The following is an 8,440-nucleotide window of genomic DNA, read 5'->3' on the forward strand; positions in this document are numbered from 1 at the left end:
CGATGTGCTGCATGGAGCCACTGAAGACGTCTTATATGTGCATTGACTTATTCCATTCCTGCCACAAGTGAATTACCTACTTACTATACTACAGGATATATAACTTGCAGAGCACCCTATATGCTGAAGAGTTTATGATCAATATATCGACATTGAGGGTTTGTGGATTAAGTTGTTGGGTGGAAAGTGCTTTTAGGGCAGGGTCACTCCATTCACAGGTATTGTTTCACATGCTGGAATACACAGCAAGATTCGATGACGCTTGCATCATATCGCAGACTGTCACTCTGGCTTTCTACCTTTTACAGTACAGAAATGCCAGGATGGAAGTTCAGTGGTGGTGCAGTCATGTGTGAATACTCCTCTAAAGCGCTTAGCCTGTGCACATAATAGCTATAGTATCTGGACTCCCATGGTTCCACTGAACCTCACCTAAATCAGAAATAGTGTTGAGCGAGTAGTATTCGATCGAATCATCACCACCACGAGCCACCACCTCGCTGGCATAGGAATGCATGTAATCGGCCGAACACCAAGGGGTTAAACACATTGAATATTCGAAGCGTTTAACCCAGGGGTAGGGAACCTTTGGCTCTCCAGCTGCTGTGAAACTACAACTCCCATCATGCTCCATTCACTTCCATGGGAGTTCCAAGAACAACAGAGGAAGTATGCATGCTGGAAGTTGTAGTTTTGCAACAACTGGAAAGCCGTACGTTCCTTACCCCTGGTTTAACCCCTTCGTGTTCGGCCAATTACACACATTCCTATGCCGGCGAGGTATTTGATCAAATACTACTTGCTCAACACTAATCATAAACTCTACAGCTGATATACACCAGTCTTGTATATTCTAAAAGTATATAATAGGCCATACTGCTGTTACTTGATCTGAAAAGCAGCTGCTCTGATTTGCTCTGATTTTCTTACACCAGGAGTTGGGCTTTGTTCACATCCAGCAAAGTAGAGGTTGATACAGTATATATGCACCTGTAGCCTTTGTGTGTTTTATTTTCCTCTGTTGTGCCATAGATGATGGAATTTGTATAGGTTGCAGTTGCACGAAAACTGGGTGAACAGGTCTGTTTATCATGGCTTTGCATGAATCTTTCCTCCTACGCCCAACAGCAGCACAACTGGGGTATTCCTGCCCCTATGAGCTGTTAGGACAGGTGGAATTTTTAATTACCTAACAGCTTTTGACCTCTATAAGAGGCCGGAAGACCTGCTCCTCCCTTGTGTTTTTTTCTGTCCTGTGGGACAGGACAGGTGGTCAGGGGGGGAGCAGATGTTCTGACCTCCTATAGGGGTCCACTACTCTCCCCCACCGGTACCTGACAGCAGAAGATCTTTTTCTGGACATCCTCTTTTTTCAGCAGAGGTCCCCTTCTCCCGGCGGGGACCCTGCCGGCTCGTGCACGCTCCTGTCCGGCTGGGGCGCCGGGTCGGGGCTTTCCCCTAGGAACGCTAGACCTAGGAACCTTTCTCAGGTTCCTCCGGTCCGCCGTCTAACAGGGTCCGCCGCACATGTGCAGTGCGCGGGTCTCGCGGCGGACGGGAAGAGAACAACACGAGCATTGCACGGTAGTTCGGGAGGGGGGTCCCCCGGTCCTGGGGACCATACCTGGGTCAGATCCCCCTCCCCCTGTCTTCTCCCCTTTTTTTCATGAGATTCTGGCTCCGTTGTAGCCCCTACCCCTTGGGCGGGGCTCCGGGCAAAACCCCGCCCCCTGGCCTATTTAAGTCCCCTTAGGGCTAGTTCACACGTGGGCAAAGGGGAGTTTTTTGACAGCGGATTTCGCTTCAAAATCAGCCCCTTTACAATGGAGCCCTATGTGAACAGCTAGCTTTTTTTTTCCGCTAGCTTTTTTTTCCACTAGCTTTTTTTTTCTGCTAGTTATTTTTCAGCTAGCAGAAAAAAGAAGCGACATGACCTTTCTTCAGGCGTTTTCCGCCTGAAGAAAGCAATAGAAGTGAATGGGAGGCAAAAACAGCGCAGGTTTTTTTGCAAAAAACCGCACGGAAAAAACCGCTAGCGTTTTTTTTAGCCCATTCACTTCTATGGGAGGGGAAAACAGCCTGGCTTTTTTTGGAAGCGGTTTTTACAAAAAAAAGCTCCAAAAAAAGCCTGGCAATGTCAAAAAAAAGCTTCCTAATTAGGAAGCGGTTTTTTTCAGGACCAAAATAAGCCAGGAGGTTTTTACGTGTGAACTAGCCCTTAGAGCTTCAGTTAGTGCTTGTCACTCCGGTTGCAAGCACATCAGTTGGTGAAGCTCCCTGGTCAATTTCTGTGCTGGAGAACTGTCTTCATTGACTAAGGTTTGGGGGAGGGAGGTTGGAGAGTTGCATCTCTGAGTGCAGTAAGTAGTTAGTGTATCCTTTCTTCCTCCTCAGAATGTCTTCTTCTTCCTCCACTGTTCTGCCTAGAAGGAAGGCTACTTCCAAAAGGAAGCATCTGGCGTGCGCTTCTTGTAGAGTGCCGCTGCCTGATGACTCCCAATATCGCTTCTGTCAGGGGTGCAGGGCCCCCTCTGTTGAAACAACTCCCATGCGAGAGATGGTGTCCTGGGTGAAGGGGTACGTCCAGGACTCCATGAAAAGAATGGAAGCCGTCTCCCTGGCCAAGAGGCCACGGCTGGATTGCGAATTGTCCCTGCCGCCTCTGGAAAAGCTGCGCCTCAGGGATGTGGAGTCGTCTTCTAGTACGGAGGAGGAGAAGGAGATTTATCCCCTGGACAAAATGTCCAGAGTATCAGAGACCGGGAAGGCGGGGAAGGCTCTAGCCGTAGGTCTCGTACCTTCAGGCCCTCTTCGGAGATGCTCCGCCTGATGGAGGGCGAATGGAGGCACCCGGAGAGATCCTTTGCGCCATCCACACGCTTCAAGGCACTTTTTCCCGTCTCTGAGAGTCAACTAAAGGCGTGGGGTCCCCCGCCAAAGGTGGACGTCGCCGTGGCCAAGTTATCAAGGCGCTCCATCCTTCCATCAGAGGACGGCTCGGGCCTCAGGGACCCCATGGATCGCCGAGTCGAAGGATCTTTGAGGTGTGTATATTCATCCGCCTCTGCCCAGGCCTCTTTGGGCATGGTCGCGAATGAGGTAGCAACTGGCTTACGCGCAGAACTGTCATCCCTGGCCAAGGACATCGATTCCGGCGTGGATCGTGATGATCTCCTCGCGGCAGTGTCCGACATCACGCTGTTGGTGGATCACCTGACAGAAGCTACCCATTTTCAGACCCGTCTGGCGGCTAGATCCATGGCACTGGCTACTGTGGCTCGCCGACCCCTATGGCTGAAGCCCTGGAAGGCTGACCTTACTTCCAAAAATAGCCTTTGTGGTCTCCCCTTTGAGCCCGGACGGCTGTTCGGAAGGGAGCTCGACCCCATCATGGAAGGCTGGGCCGACTCTAAGAGCAAGAACCTGCCACAGCCCTTGAAGGTCGGAGTACCTCCTTTCGAGGAAGAGGCACTCGAAGAGGCACCAGAGGCCAGCGGCGATCCGGGAAAGGAAGAGGTCGGGGCTCATCTCGTGGCCGTAAGAATGCCCCCTTCTAATTCCCTCTCAGTACACCTCCCCCTTCCTACTCCCCCCCCCCCCCCTCCCCTGGGGTGGGCGGTCGTCTTTCCCACTATGTGGAGGCCTGGCGGCAGAATATTCGGGACCCCTGGGTCATCCAGATGATCCAGGAAGGTTATAAAGTTAATTTTGTTTCCCAGCCGCCAGAGAAGATGGTAAGAACCCGCCCTCTTCAGGGCCCCAAACAACTTCATCTGGAGAGATTGATTCAGGAGTACGTGGACAAGGCCACGCTAGAGATGGTTCCTCGCGCAGAACAAGGCACAGGCGTCTACTCTCCAGTCTTCTTGGTCCCCAAGCCATCAGGCGAGTGGCGTATGATCATCGATCTCAGGTATCTGAATCACTTCATCCGCAGGCTGCGGTTTCGCATGGAAACCATAAGGTCAGTACTACCTTTCATGCACCCTGGAGATCACTTCGTCACTCTGGACCTGAAGGACGCCTACCTCCACGTACCCATCTTTCTGGCACACCGAAAGTTCCTAAGGATTGCCGTAGACATACAGGGGAAAGAGGCGCACTTCCAGTTCGCAGCCCTCCCGTTCGGCATATCCTCCGCCCCCCACACCTTCACAAAGGTCATAGCTCCGGTCGCTGCCGCCCTGCGCCTTCAAGGCATATTCATAGTCCCGTACCTGGACGACTGGCTTCTGAAGGCTCATTCAAAGGAGGTTCTTACCACGCAGGTGCAGACCGTCGTAGCTCTACTAGACAAGCTGGGGTGGCTGGTAAACTGGCAGAAGTCAGTGATGGTGCCATCAACACGAGTTCAGTTCCTGGGACTTATTCTAGACTCTCTCAACATGACGGTCTCTCTACCCTCTCCTCGCAAAAGGAAAATTGCTCGGGCGGCACATCATTTGTCTTCCACACGGAAGGTCACCATCAGGACGGCGATGAAGGTCCTCGGATTGATGTCCGCTGCCCTAGATGCAGTTCCTTGGGCCCTATGGCATATGCACCCTCTACAGAACGAGATCTTGAGAGTCTGGAATCACAGTCCTTCAGGTTTACAGAAGCCAATCCAGTTAACCATCAGCACCCGGCAAACCTTGCCCTGGTGGACCCATCTGCGAGATGGGAAGTCCTCGGTCCAGCCCGCCTGGACCCTGTTGACTACAGATGCCTCCCTCACAGGCTGGGGAGCTCATCTGGGGGAGACCCCGGTTCAAGGTACATGGAATCAGCGGGAGAGGATACACTCATCCAACTGGCGCGAGCTTACCGCAGTTCATCGAGCCCTTCTGTCATTTGCACCACTTCTACGAGGGAAAGCGGTCAAAGTAAGATCAGACAATCTGACGACAGTCCACTATATCAACAAGCAGGGAGGAACCAGGTCCCCCTCGCTCATGCAAGTCACCAACCTGATCTTCTCCTGGGCAGAACAAAACCTCTCCCAGCTGGCCGCGGTACATATCCAGGGCCGCCTGAACATCCTAGCGGATCAACTCAGCAGAGGCCGGCCGACCGCAGGCGAATGGTCCCTGAACCAGGACATCTTCCACTACCTGACCAGGAGGTGGGGTCTCCCCGAGGTGGATCTGATGGCCACCCAACACAATGCCAAAGTAGAAAGGTTTTGCTCCCTGTACCGGGAAGACAACCCTTTGGCTGTGGATGCCCTGTCAATACCATGGAGGTTCGAACTGGCATACGTGTTCCCTCCCATCCCGATGATACCGAAGGTATTGGCGAAACTCAGGCAGGACCAGACTTCGGCAATAGTGATCATGCCGTTCTGGCCAAAAAGGGCATGGTTCACCGACCTTATCCTTATGAGTCGGGGGAACTACTGGAGGCTTCCACCAGTCAGGAACCTGGTGTCACTGAACAGTCGGCCGTGCCTGGGCCTAGACAAATTCAACCTCACTGCCTGGAGGCTAACCGCGCCATACGCGCAGACAGAGGATTGTCCCAGGGAGTGCTAAGTACCTTAGCCCATTCAAGAGCAGAGGCAACCAATCAGAGCTACCAAAGGATCGCCCGGATATTCCGAGATTGGTGTACAGGCAGCCACCGTGATCCAGACAGAGATGCAGTCCTAGAGTTCTTACAGAACGGCTTGGAGAGAGGACTAGCACCTGCCACCCTCAAGGTTCAAGTGTCAGCTCTATCTGCTCTCCTGGAGACACGGTTATCACAAGATCCTCTTGTCAAACAGTTCCTTAGGGGGGCTGCCAGGCTCCGCCCCCAGGTACGGCCCCCTGTCCCCAGGTGGGACCTGGCCGCGGTTCTACAAGGGCTATGTGCGCCCCCCTTCGAACCATTATCTGAAGTGGACTGGAAGTACCTGTCATTTAAAGTGACCTTTCTGTTGGCAATAACCTCCGCCAAGAGGGTTGGCGAATTGCAGGCTCTAGCAGCCTCCGAACCTTTCATAACTTTCTTTCCTGACAGAGTACAGCTAAAGTTCGTCCCAGGATTCTTGCCGAAGGTACCCACACTTCAGAACACCAATCAAGTGATCACCCTACCGGGCTTCTTTCCCTCCCCTGCCACTGAGCAGGAGGAGAAGCTACACACACTGGATCTGGTAAGAGCACTACTTATCTACCTGGATCGTACAGCACCGTTCCGAAGATCAGAGAATCTTCTGGTTAATGTGTTTGGCCACAATAGAGGCGCTAAAGCATCAAAGGTAACCCTGTCTAGATGGATCAGAGAAGCTATCAGCTGTTCCCTACGGGCTCAGAATCTTCCTGTTCCAGATTTCCTACGAGCCCATGCCACCCGATCAGTGGTGACATCATGGGCAGAGACACGGTTCCTCTCTCTAGAGCAGATATGTGCTGCAGCCTCTTGGAGCTCACAGCTGACTTTTGCCAAACACTACAGATTGGACTGGCGTACGGCCGATGCTACAGCATTTGGGCACTCCGTCTTGGCATCAGCCTGCCAGGAGGTCCCGCCCTAGGGGAGATAATACTTGCTAAATCCCCAGTTGTGCTGCTGTTGGGCGTAGGGGGAAAGAAAGATTATGAATGATAATCTGTTTTCCCTTAGCCCAAACAGCAGCACAAGGCTCCCTCCCTAAGAGGTGCTATTGTACAGATTTTGTGTATGTGTGTGTGTAGCTCTTGGCATAGATTGCTCTGTATATCATACTTGTTACTAACACAAGGGAGGAGCAGGTCTTCTGGCCTCTTATAGAGGTCAAAAGCTGTTAGGTAATTAAAAATTCCACCTGTCCTAACAGCTCATAGGGGCAGGAATACCCCAGTTGTGCTGCTGTTTGGGCTAAGGGAAAACAGATTATCATTCATAATCTTTCTGTCTTAGACTTGAGTCTGAGGAATTTGTGAAAACAAAGAAAAACAGCATTTCCGTATGGTCTGCTATAAAGACGCCTTCAAATCACCTTTAACATAGTTATTAATATTGTAAAAGCAAAACTGTCTTAGGCCTGGTGCACATCTGCGTTCTGTATTCTGCTTGGAGACCCCCCCACCCCCCAACAGAATACCGAACGCATTAAAAAGCTGTGATCAATGAAACCACACGGACCCCATAGACTATAATGGGGTCCGTGGTTTTCTGCGCGGTGTCCACACAAATTATGCGGAGAGGAATGTCCTGCTTGAAGTTCTTTTGCCTTACAGTGGTGTAACCCGGCTGCACAGATTGCTGAACATCTTGTAATGTACCTGTTATTCCCCCATAAGAGCTATGCTGAGATGGTTTGCTAATAATGCGCCCTAATTTTCTGTCCTGGTGACACATCCTCGTTAAGTATTCCTTAATTGCCAACACTTTCCACAGGTTTGCTGGGGAGTGGAAGATTTTTGGGACGTTGTCTTGGAGATGTGATGAGGGTGGGTGCTATTTTGGGCATGGCACTGTAGTATCCCTAGCCACATCTCACAAGGCTGCAAGATCTTTTTATGTGCGGGACTCTGGGGAGTTGGCGACTTGTGTTATTATGCCGTCCACAGGGGCTTCGTCATTATTAGGACAAGACCCGCTGAGGATTGTAAATCTAGCTAGAGACCCCTGCTTGACTATTGTGTGTATATATTAAGAAGCCTGCTCAATTGTCTCTGCACGCACTCAGCATTGTGCATGTGTCCAGCAGCGGGCCGAGACAGTTTTGGAGTATTTGTTTCTCCCATGGGATCCTCAAGGTGGCATTGTTTCTCCAGACAGCGATGTAAACACAACCATTCACTATAAGGCTTTTCCAAGTTAAAGAAAAGGAGCAGGTGTCCAGGCAGATGCCCAGGAATGGTGCCCAGCTAGTTTTACCTATTCTAATCATTTATGTACTATAAATCATAAACATCAGCATTATGAATGTTTTATGGCCCTTAAAGTTTCCACCTAAACCAAGGTAACTATTTCCACCAGGCTCTTCTGGTGTAATGGAGATCACATTATGTTCTAGTCCAAGATTAGGAATATTGAGAAGCAGAAATGTGCTATATGAAGCAAAATTCTGCAGGTACGTAATGCTTCTGATGGCATTCTCTTAAAGGGATCCTATCATTCATATCACATTTTTTGTCCCTAATACGTAGGAATAGCCTTAAGAAAGGCTATTCGTCTGCTACCTTTACATGTCTGCTCCGTGCCGTTGTTCCGTAGAAATCCCGGTTTTTGCCGGTGTGCAAATGATTTCTCTCGCAGCACTGGGGGCGGGCTCCAGCGCTCAAACAGCACTGGGGGCGGGCTCCAGCGCTCAAACAGCACTGGGGGCGTCCCCAATGCTGCCAGAGAACTCTCCAGTGCCGCCTCCATCTTCTTCAGAAATGTCTTCTTCCGGCGCAGGCGGTGAAACTTGTAGGCCTCGGGCAGAGCTGACTGCGTATGCCCGCGGCCACAAGAAAAATGGCTGCTTTACACAGGCGCGGGGCAGACA

This window comes from Leptodactylus fuscus, chromosome 6 (genome assembly GCF_031893055.1).
Source record: "Leptodactylus fuscus isolate aLepFus1 chromosome 6, aLepFus1.hap2, whole genome shotgun sequence".
In the NCBI taxonomy this organism is placed as follows: domain Eukaryota; kingdom Metazoa; phylum Chordata; class Amphibia; order Anura; family Leptodactylidae; genus Leptodactylus; species Leptodactylus fuscus.